The sequence below is a fragment of the Poecilia formosa genome, unplaced genomic scaffold, assembly GCF_000485575.1.
Source record: "Poecilia formosa unplaced genomic scaffold, Poecilia_formosa-5.1.2 Scaffold406, whole genome shotgun sequence".
NCBI classification, from domain to species: Eukaryota; Metazoa; Chordata; class Actinopteri; order Cyprinodontiformes; family Poeciliidae; genus Poecilia; species Poecilia formosa.
Window position 1 is genome coordinate 241,613 of NW_006800345.1, and position 12,323 is coordinate 253,935.

Genomic DNA, 12,323 nt, shown 5'->3' on the forward strand with positions numbered 1-12,323 from the left:
AACGTCGATGTTTTGGTGTAGCCACAGCAAAGCCCTGATTTCAGGCCTATGGACAGGCTGTGGGCAGATCTGAAAATCAGATGCTACAGAGTCAGTCTATAAAATGGACCCAGTTAAACCAGTTCTGTCAGGTGGAATGGGCCAGAACTCCAGCAAACTGTTGGAAGAAAGTTGATGAAAGAAACCCAAGTTACACAGTCTAAAAGAAATGTTAAATATTGAGTAAATATATCTAAACTTCTGATTTTGAAGACATAAATAAATAAATCTCTGACATATTCTCTCATTATTATGCCATTTAACAAATGGAAATAATTTTGGTAATTCTAACAGATCTAAAACACGAGAAGCTTGGTCTGATTTAACTTCAAACAGTGAGAAAAAATGTGTCCTTTTAGTTGTTGTTTGTACACTTCTGGTTTCAATTGAGTTTGCAATGACAAAGATGGACAATGTCAATTTTTAAGAGAAGCTGCTGAGTCTTTCTTACCGTTTCTAAATTTAATATGGCTTTGAACTGCGGAGGACTTTAGCGTGTCTGGTTGACAGGAAAGATGATTTCCAGCTCCGTGTTCGACGTCACCGAGCAGAACCTGATGTGAGCCAAATGGGCTCCTGTTCATGATTGCTAATCATAGCCTCATCGCATGGCAGCTGCAACAAAAACGCAAATGTTCTGGAAAAAATTAGCCGACACAGATCAGTGGAAATGCAAAAAAGGAGAACACTAAGTGTCTTCAGTGGTGGAGCTGCATGCACCACTCTCCAAGACGTAGACACATCTCTGTATGCCACAAGGTGAGCTATTGTGCTTCCTTGAACAGGTTAGGATAGGTTAATGGACGACAACAAAATCATTCTTAGATAAAGGGATTTTAGTCTGACATGAGCTGTTATCACTTTAAATACAAATAAGCCGCTGCTGGCTATCTTAACGTTTACACTCACACGTGAAAATGGCTGAAAACAGATGCGCAATAATACAACCGTAGATCTTTGAAAAGCAGAAGTGGAACATCCTGCACAACCAACAAGCAGTAAGTGGTCTCTGGATGGTAAGTCAACAACAAAACATTTGTCTTTTCCAGCAGCCATTGTACAGTAAAACCAGCTGACCAAAACGTGGTGGAGCTCCACTTGGGTTGCTAGGTAACGACACAGTGTCCATCGAATATGACTTAACAATCTGAATTTTTTTAAACGGCTCATTTTACAGACATTGTGGCTTCAGCACGCTTGTAAACAAACACACTGGATTGAAGTCGCTTTACTAGTCGAATCTTATGAAATGCTTCTCATACAGTTGAACTGATTTACAGATCAGTGAAACAGATCTGTATGCTATGTTACTCTGTTTATTCCTGGTGACAAACTGTAACATAAAATGTATAAGAGCTGCATACATGACAGATGCCAAAAAACATGAACTTATTACCAAAAAATGTATGGCGCATACAACAGTAAAACCAAACGTTCTGGAGCTCTACTCGGGTTGCTAGGTGACGGGCAGAATTCTACTGCGGTTGCTAGGTAACGAGCTTGGCTTCACTGGGGTTACTAGGTGAGGGGCAGTGCCTGCTGATATGTAATGTTTTTGAAATGGGCTCATTTTCCAGACACCAAAAAACAAGCTTATTGTCCAAACATGGCTAGGTGTTGTTTTTGCTTTTTTAATGGCTAGAGCCATTTTCAGGAGCATTAGAGGCCCAAATGGAAATAAAAAAATGTGCAAACTGTGAGTTTTGCATAATAGGTCCCCTTTTTAAGACTCCCTGGGGACGGGCGCTCTTTATTAGTGGCCAGTAGACCCCTGGCTGCCTGTAAACCTGGCTCAGGGAGAGCGGTGAGCCATCCATAAATGTGATGATTGTTGCCCTGTGTTTTCCCCTGCGCTGTGTTAAAAAAAACAGGCTGTGACCGTCCTACCTCCCACCCTGGCACTGGATCCCGCTGGCCACCAAACTGCTCTGGCAGCGCAGCCTCAAGCTCTCAGCAAAGTTATTGGGAATTCAATAAAAATAACAGCCGCTGAATTCTTCACCCAAATTACAGGGTTGAGCGTGGGACGGGTTTAAGAGAGCGGTGGAGGGGGGGACATAAGGGGTCCTGATGAGTAAAATAAGAGGTAGGAGATTTGTTTCCTGAACAGGCTGAACCCTGAGATGCAGCCACAAAGTGACCACTAATGGACCAAACTTGTTCTTCCTCTGTGATTTGCGAGGGGTGAAGGGTCGCTCCGCAATCCCATCCCTGCTCTGAATCCAGCAACCTTGCAACACACTCTGTGGCTTTTCATTCCTTTCTCCTCTGACACGCTCAGATCTCACGCTTGGGATCCTCAAAGGAGTTGAACGATGATTCATGGAGTGTGAAAACACAGATCTTAATTCAGAGCCACCCAGCTGTGATGTGGACAGGGTTTTCTAGATGAAATTAATGTTCGCAGCCTCCATCCCCCAAAAAATGAATCAAATTAAATGGCCTCAGGCGCGGAATATCAAATTTAGCCCCACAAATGTGTGTTCCCATCCCCTGTAAAGAGCTGGGAGTGAGGTCAGGCTAATAGATTAGTTTAACTTGGATCTTAGTAGAAAGCTAATGGCAGCTGGCCAGTATGTGATTTGGATCGCATTGTAATATTTTTGGCCTCGTATTAGGGAGGTAATATCTTGGATCTGGAAGCAAAACAACAGAGAGGAAGTATGCAGCTCAGTTGTTTCTTTCTTTCTCTTTGGTTTTAAACAGATTCCAAACAACAACTCACTTTCTACGTTAAATCTACAAACAACAACTTTTACAAAAATATTTTTTCACATATTTGTTAAAACTCTCTCTATGTCCCGACACTTTAAAGTGTAACTAACACCCAGATCAACTTTAGTTTTGCCAATAAACTGTCTAAAAAGTTTTTTAGGGTTCCATCTTCATGTTTCTGTAAAAATGTTGAGATATTTTGAGTAAATTTGTTTAATTCCACATTGTTTAGTCAAACGGTGCCTATTGTTTTGTCGAACAGCCCAGCATTCGGGTGTGAAGATCTCATTCAGACACACAGCGCCACAGAGGAAGAACAAGTCAGGAGCTTGGTTACCGTGGTGATCGATGGCTTTACAAATGTGTGATTAACTTGGACACAGAGTAGAGCGGGTCTCCTCTGCCATGACTGTTGGTGACGGATACTGCTGGACCAATGAGTGTTGTCGTCATAAAAGTCTCAAACGACAGAAAAAAGCCGCTAAATTTGTCACTTGTTGGTTTTTTTATTTAAAAAAAAAATTGCTAATGTTGTCTGGAAAGTAGCAAAATATAAGCAAATAAGTTAATAGTGATTCCTTTGCCCTGACCACAACCACTCATCCACACACTTGACCACATCCCTGAAATTTTTTGCTTTGCCCACTTTGTTGAATTTTGTCCAGTTAAGTGGGCGGAGCAAAGTTTGTCAGGGGGGAGGGGGTTATGCTTTCTCACCTTAATATGAGACAGATGATCTGTGAAAAAAAATGAGCACCTCTGTCTTCTTCCCTGCTCCTACTGCCATCTGTAGAAATGCACCACTCACCATCAAAAACAACCAATCAGAGCCAGGAGGAGGGTCTTAGTGCCATCAATCACCCTTTTCCTTGCTCTGATTGGTTGTTTTTGGTGCACTTAGGACTGATTTTTTTTCATAGATCAGCAGTCTCCAAGGTTTTCCCTCAGAAAACTTGCTAAGCCCAGTGGTTGGGCACTCGGCAGTCATTCAACCAGCTACCCGTCGTGTTTTTGAGTTAAAAAATGCTTAAAGTTGACAGGAAAGGAAATTTGAAAATATCACTTGATAATTATGTGTTATTGAAAGATTGGAAAATTAGGACCTGAACACCAACTATAAAGCCTTAAAAGATGAAAACATCTTAAAACGACTTAAAGAAAAAAGCAATGCTTAGTCTGGAGGGGGCACAAGTAAAGCCTGGTGGCCCGCCAGGCTTATAATACACTGGGGGAAATCCTGCATCTCTTATGATAAGTCATTACATAGTGTCAGTTTTGACAAATATGTAAAAAACATATTTTTGTGGAAGCTACCACTGCAGATTTAGCAGTCGATTCCTAACGGTCTGTTATATTAACCCCTTCACTCATGAAGGACCCCTATTTGGGGGCAATAGCTTTGGTTCCAAGACACACTGGGGGTCAAAGGGTTTAAAGTATTAGAGAGCTTTCTATAAACCACTTATTATTCAGCAAAGTTTGAGTTTATATTTACTAAAATCTTCTGTCCCTGACCGGATTAAGTTCACTTCGTTCTCATGCAATATTGCAGCAGTATTGGACTCCCAGCAGATTGGCTCAGAGATCGTGTTTGATGGCCGGGTGGAGCTCAGACTGCTTGGACGAGACGCTTGCCATGAGAAAGACTTGCCACAGTTCAGCAGGGAGACATAACATCAGATTGAGGTAAACTATTATAATTCCTCTGAGGGCCCGGGGCTAACGGGGCATTCAGTGTTCATAATTTACAAAAAAGATGTAGAAGGAAAACAGATGATAGAATCAGAGTGAGACAGGAGTTTTTTCTGAAACGTTTCTTTGAATAGAATAATTTGCAACTTAACTCTTAACCTCTCAAACAAAAAAAGTACATGTACCAATTTAATTTTTTGTCACGTTATACCCCCTAAACTGAATGTATTTTATTGAGATTTTTATATAATAGACTGTCAGAAAGCAGTGAAAAGTTATGAACCGTAAAGAAAATGGTTCTTCACATCTCCAGTTACAGCTGCAAGTCATTTGTTTCAGGGAGCTTTGCGTAAGTTTTTACAAAATTGGTCAGGTTAAGTCAAATTGAATGGATAAGTTTGAACTTTATCCTTTTCTCTGAAGGTGAAACTCCTCCATATTTTAAAGTCTTTTTTTAAGCTTCATACAATTTTATTTTTCCAGCCAAAATCCAATATAGAAGCTGTATTTTAATTTTGGCCATAAGAAATTAAAGCTTCCAACAATATAAAAGCAAGAAAGATAGAAGAATATTTAATAAGGTCACATATTTTTTAATTATTTGAATGTTTTCTTTGGCTGACCTCTCTCTTTTCTGATTAAAATTAAAAATTATGTATGACCTTAATTTTATATGACGTCCACAAATATCTCTGTAATTCTGTTGTAAAAACAACAACAACAACAACAACAACAACAAAGCCATCTTTGTTTCTCATTTTTCTTTCAATTTTACAAATCAGGTCTTTCACAAATCTTGACCTCTAGGGAGTGGCCTTGGACGGTTCTGGTCCGTCTGTATTTTTTCCCCTCCGACTGTTTTGGATCCTTTCAAGGCGTAGAAGAAGAGCACCTGTTGCTGGTTGTGGTATCTTCTGCCTCACCCTCCGCATTTTCACTGCACTTTTATCACCAATCAGAACAACTAAATATCTCACAAACATTCATTAAACATCTCGAATAAACTGTGAAATGTCAACGTATGTAGAAAATGTGTAATTAAACAACGACACTGGCGATATAAAGTCGGAGAGAGATAGGCGCCAAATGCCTGCTTCATTCACTAGTGTGAAACAGCGCCCCCACAGGTGAAGCGCATAACTGCACTCTACTGCCTCACCCGGTCTTCTTTCACGTATTTCAACAGGAAATGCGTAAATTAAGCGATTTTAACCATAAAAAATTTGATATACCAATAAGGAAAGCAATTTATATAAAATTAAAGTCGACAAACTGAATTTATTTTATCATTGTTTGCAAGTATTTTACTTCTCATTGCCTTATTTCTACTTATCAGGATTATAGGCCCATATGATCCATTTTTCGCTGATCCTTGATTGGCCTGTCAAATTAGCTGAATGCTCATGTATTGGCAAGTTTGTGCTATCCTCCTTCTATGTTCAGATGATGGACTGAACTGCACCAAGACACTCTAAGATGTTCAAAGCTTGGGTTTTTGTTTTATAGCCCAAACATGCTTTAAACTGCTCCTCAACTTTCACTCTGACCTGCCTGCCATGTTCCTGGGTCTCCTTGAGGCTATTTGTTCTCTAATGTAGTCTAACATTAGAGAAGGCCTTCACAGAACAGCTGGATTTATACTGAGATTAAATTACACACAGATAGACTCTAATTACGTGACTTCTGAGGGTAATTGGATCAGTGTGGTTTTCCATAAGGTTTATGGAGATTTTATCCAGGCCTGGGTGTTTTCTCAGAAGAACCCCACTCCTACCTGGTTCATACGGTAAGACGGTAAAATTGTCAGTCGATTTTCAAAACCAGTGAGACCAGATGACGATAAAACATCCTGTGTATAACGGGTTTGGTTGTACAGTGCAGGAGCCGAGGCTGTTATGGTGAACTAAGACCAACAAAGTAAGGAAAACTGAAATTGAGAAAACATTTTTGTTAACTAAAATGAATAAAAACGTAAATTAATGGGGAAAAACTACAATTAAGTGGAACTATATTGAACATTTATAAAACTACTGAAATTATAGATATAAGACCTTTTGTTTTTGTGCTTATGAATCTATTTGTTAGGCTTTCAAACTTGTTTGAAACTGAATTTTCTTTCTCCTCTCACACAAGCAGGTTGCTAGACAACACAAGTAACACCGCGCTGAAGTCGAGACCCGTCCGAATTCACAGATTGTCTTTTCCGGTCTTCGTTTATTCGCGGCCTTCCAAGGACCGGCCTACGTAGGACGGGTCCTTGGTCCAGGCAGACCCTGAATTCGGACACGGCTACAAGCTTCTGTGGTATGGCTAAGATGGTTTCCAATGTGCGTATTCATGCATAATAAGGTGTAATTTGGTGTATTTATGATCAAAATAGGCAGCTTTCAGAGGGAATATCAGGTATTTGTAGATTTTAATTGTTTGAGAATGACTGTGGTAATTAAAGATGTGCCCACTTACACATAAGTAATGTTTATTGGTCCTATTTCTGATTAACTTGTTGGAGAAAAATCACATTTGTTTATTTTACTTACTGAATAAATACAAAAATAACTTAATTAAATAGCAAAAAAATACATTGGATTGATCTAAAAACCATTTTTCCAAAAGAGAAGATGAAGAAAATACAAAGACACCCATATATGAGTGAATCATAAAACACTTTTTAAAACATTCTTTTGTGGAAATATGTTAAATAAGCAAACACTAAACCCCTCATTGATCCCGGCTTCCAACCAACAGTTTGAAATCAGGTTGTAAAATGCTGATATTTTAATAGTTGCTTTCTTTGTACACGCTCTGCTGCTTTCCTTTCTCTCCCACGGTGATTGCTGGAGCCCAGTGATGGTTCTCCGGTCAATGGGGAGGCCATGATAGTTTACAGATGTTTACAGTGTTTGCTTGTGGATCTGTTATTGAATTTATGAGCTGGCCTGGGAGAATGAGAGCATTCCTGAAACCTCGCTACAGGTTGAGGCTCCGATGAAAACTTATCTGCATACATTTGTTTGTCTGCTTTAAGGCCGTCCTTCCAGATCAGCCTAACAGAAACAGGAACCAACAAGCCTGCGTTTATTAACCCAACCTTTTGGAAATCCAGCATAATCCATCAAATGTGGACTATAACTCCTTTATAAACACTCCAGAAAGTTTAGCTCATGCTTCTGCCTCATCATCTGCGTTTCCAGCCGCTATAGACAAAAGACGGAGCGCTCCCACCACATAATAATCAAAGACAGGCTGATTGAGTGGTGAGCAGACTTGCAGGCAGCCAGCACTTGTCATTTGTCACTGCGTTACAAAAGCAGGGAAGAGCCATTGTTTTGGGGGTGTTTCTGCCTGATGCGCACACTTTTCCTGAAGATGAACAGCAACGATTTCACAACGTGATAAAAGCTGAAGCCTCTTTGGTTGATCGAAAACCACCCGACAAACCCCAGAGAGATGTGAGATTGTTTATCAGGGGTGTCCAAACTTTTTTGTTGCGTGTGTCAAATGACTCTCCAGCCAAAAAAGAAACAAAACACTGACTTTGTTTTTTTGGTGGTTTTTGTTCTGTACATTAAGATAACATATCAGCAGAGGTGTCAAACGCACTGACATTCTCTGCTTACGTAGAAGTACAGATACTTCTCTTAAAATGTCGGGAGTAAAAGTAAAAAGTCCTAAGAAAAATAAATACTCAAGTAAAGTACAGATACCTGAAAAGTCTACGTAAGTACAGTAATGAAGTACTTTTACGTTTTTTTTTGCTTTACATCTGGTTATCAGCCCTTTTAATAATAACATGCATTCGTAAACACCTTGTTTTCTGTGCTTGTATTTTGCAGTAATCACAGTTGTATAATCATGTAGATTTAAACAGGAAGGTGCAGCAGTGTTGCCTTTGTGCTTTGCGTATTTACCTGAGGATTGACGTCGACCAGCGCCTTCACCCAACCTCCAACTCCTGATCACTAAATCTGCACTGACAACACCGGTTCAGACCTGCTGCTGCCTGGGTGTGGCGAAAAGGAAGAAAGGAGGAGAGGAGAGGAAGTTTTTCTTTCTTTCACAGAACTTTACACAAAAACCTTTCAGACTTAGCATCCACCAACAGCCATGTTTGGTTTATGATAAATATTGGCATGAACTGGTCTTCATCATTAGTGCTTTACAGTTAGCCCAACTGACTTTGTAGTGGTGTTGGGTTAATTCAGGGGTGTCCAAAGTGAGGCCCGGGGGCCGTTTGTGGCCCTGGAAGCAATTTTATGTGCCCCCCGACTCCAGTTAAAAGAATGGTACTAGTCTGGACACTTTTGTTACTTTTTAGCATGAAAATGTCCATGAAATTAACACTTTCTGTTCTTTTTTAACAGAAAGTGCTAAAATACTGTTTTCTTTTCATTTGAATTTAATAGTAAATCCAGAGACATCTTGTAAAAAAAGGACCAGAGCATATTAATTAAATTAATGAATTAAACTTGGTTAATAGATGAGGGTTTTTTAAGTTCTCATTTTTGTTGTTTGGAAAAGACTAACATACTTTCTAAACCAAATAAATGAAAACAGTCACACATTTTGCTTCTTTGTTGTTTAATTTATTGCAGAGCAACAAAATTATTTTGTGCTTTAAGTTGTAAAATCTGGTCCATGTTACAAAACGTTTGTACAACACACAGAGGTTGCATTTATTTGGAAATGTGAACGACCACGCCAAAAAAATCAGATTGCACAAAAACTTTGAACTGAGCATTTGGGCCCGCAGTGCGAATGTCAGCCTATGTGACGGACTGGTGACCCGCCCAGGGTGAACCCAGCTCTCATCCTGCAGAGGTGGCTCCAGGTGGGCCGGGCTGTCACACAGCAAAGCAACAGAACACAGTGGCTGATTTTTTTAGACCTTTGCAGAGGTTGACAAGATCGATGGATAAGATCAACTTCACATCTTATCAGTCAATCACTGATCTCCCAAAATTGAGGAAATCAGGGCTGATTTATCAGAGCAGCCATACTTGCGATGGAAGAGAGGTTTTTTTTTCTCCTTCTCATTCATATACTACTTTGCTCTGATCTATATATAATACATCAGTATTTGTGATTGTGAAGAGACTTTTTTTAGTAAATTGCAAAATAAGTGAGTACTTTTACAAAGCACCTAATAAATAGATGCTTTTCTTCCCTGAGCAGAATACATACATACTGTTGTACTTCTGCAATGACAGTAAATCAAATTTATTTTAAAGTGGTTTTAACAACTTTTATCTTCACCACGGGTGACACAGAGTGTTTATTAAAGGCTCGATAGTTGGAAACTGAAGATAATTTAGGAACCATCTCCAAGAAAGAAGCAAATTCAGTCCACCTGATTTGTGTCAGAGGAGCAACACTGGGCTTAAATCACGTCCATTAGTTTCTCTAACTAGGGGCTGCTAGGAGCTGCTGACAGACGCTGGCACTCCAACAGAGAGCAGCAACGAGAAACAGACTGCGTTTGGGCTTGGACTGGACCTTGAAAAGCAGAGATGGGTACCCAGAAAGAATGTCTTCAAAGCTGCAAACGACTAGTAAAAAAATATCCTAAAACTTACGTAAATGCAGGCTATCCCGAAAGATTAAACCAAAGTTACAGCATAAGAATAAAAAGCGAGTGCAACAGCAGAAGAGAAGGGCCTTAAATCAAACCGAACATCTTCATAACTCATGTTATTGGCTCTGTGGTCGCTTTGACAGCTCGGCTTTGGAAGATCTCAAGGAACTTTTTGTTCCATCTCACTTCTAATGGGTTCTGGATCCAAGGGGCACATTCATGTCCCTGCCTGATAGCTTGCATTTCCTGCTCTCCACTGGAAAGGAGAGGAGCGAAAGGTCCATCTGGAAAAACAACAGGTGATCCAAAAGGGATAGAGGACAGGAGTTGAAGAAGACAGGAAGAAACTGGATATTTTATTTCACAGCCAGGTTTAAATGCGTAAAAATTTGGCTTGGTCACATTTTCCAACCAAGCATTTTTCATTAAGCTATTTTCATGGACTTCTAGGTTAAAACAGTCACTGTCAACAAAAGGAAAGCAGAGTAACGATTTAGATGAGAGAATCTGACAAGAATCAACTGGAAACAGAAAGCTTAAATCCTGGAGAGGTGATTAGTGGTGGGGAAGCCAGGTGAGTAAACATTAAGACAAAGAACATAGATAGAAGAATATTTTTGCAAAAATAGACAAAACTCAAGTAACAGACTGACTAAACAGAACCAAAATAGGAGAACGAGATAATGGAGTTACCGTGGGGTAACACTAAAATGCATCTTAAGTCTATTGAGTTCTTTTCCAGAAAAACTGCGTTCTTTATTAGGTATAAGTTTTACTTTGGACTTTGCTTTTATTAGGCAACTTTGCCCATTTAACAACATCTGTGAATTTCACTAAGAGTCCCTGGTGGAAAACTAGACAACACAGGTACAGCCTTAGATATATCTTTAATAATGATATTTAAGTGACAGATATTGTTGGTTATCATCTAATGGACCCTTTGTGTGTGACGTCACGCTCTCCAGAACCCGCCCACTCCGCCATGACGGACGTCAAAACAACCAATGCTCTCCTTTAAATGGTCACAGGATGCTGCGCGGTTGGCTGCACAAACAGACAAGGACAGAAACCAACCTGGTAATTTTATTTTATAACCTTTAATGAGGAAAAATTTGGCGGTGATGGATAGCAGCCATCAGTCATAATGACTGTCAGCCCTCAGTGGATTTGCAGCAAACTATTTTAAAAGGTAAGAAGATTAACGTTCATATACTTTTGAAGTAAATATGATTAGAAAGATATAAAATATCGCTTTATGGTGTGTTTAACTGTTAGTAACCATGGAGACAGTGCCGCATCGTCATGTAGCCTAGCATATATGGAAAAAACTGGTTAGCATCTCGTCAAAAGAACCATTATTATGGCCACAATAATCTGTGACCAGTGTGAATTTGGCTATTTGAGGGTTTAATATTATTTTAAGTGAATCTGTAATGAAGAGGTGGCAGAAACAGTAAAAACCGTGTTAAAAACTTAGAATCATTTCTTAATCGTTTAATGATTTATTAGACGGCCACAGTTGGTTTACATGTTTAACGACAGACGATGGTGTGGTGCGATGGTCCGTCAAACAGTTCAGAGTCAAATACGAAGTCGTACATTATATTTTCTCCGTCGATGCGATGGTAGTAAAGGAGCCGTGAAGTTTACAATCCCAGGTGAATCAGTCTTTATGCAGTTGCCGTAAATGCTCTTCTTCTCGCTGATCTTCAAGACGTACCTGCGCTCTATCGCCCTCTGCAGTCAGAAAATGACGGGTCACAGATTTTGATGCAACACCAGGTCAATATAAAATGACTGTTGGTGACATTGTGAAGCACTTTCATCAGTTGTTGTTGTTTAAATACGCTACGTGAATAAATCTGACATCAACATATGAAACTCAACCTGATTTATGATTGAATCGCGTAATTATCTGGCTATAAAACGCAGCAACAGAACAGGTTCATGTCCAGAGGAGGGAAACCGTAATGGGAACAGACAGAAACTCACAGCCCAGGGGTCGTGTCACTTTCGAACATTTACTTTACCCCGCTTGCTTCAGCAGCAGGTTAGGTGGGGTTCACACGGTTTAAACAAGACAAATAGAGCTAAGTCAAGTTGCCAGCTGCAGAAAAGTTCAACACACCGATTTTTAAATACCTTCTAGTGATTGTCTAATAGTTCTGGCACTCTCTGTATTGTACTATGTGGCAAATCCCACCCATCTGGCACCACAGCACAGCCAACACAAATCAAGAAAAATTATTGTCAAAAAATAACTTGGCTTTGGGAGAGGAGGAGGGCGGGGATGGAAAAGCAGAAA

The 12,323-nt window shown here is 39.8% G+C and overlaps 1 long non-coding RNA gene across 1 annotated transcript in view; it reads right to left on the reverse strand.

The window, feature by feature from the left end:
* LOC103154917 (uncharacterized) overlaps positions 1-12,323 on the reverse strand; it is a 107,360-nt gene that overhangs the window by 64,170 nt on the left and 30,867 nt on the right. Inside the window, exon 3 of the long non-coding RNA XR_477988.2 lies at positions 8,355-8,446. This is a non-coding gene — a long non-coding RNA (uncharacterized LOC103154917). The remainder of the gene's footprint in view (positions 1-8,354; positions 8,447-12,323) is intronic.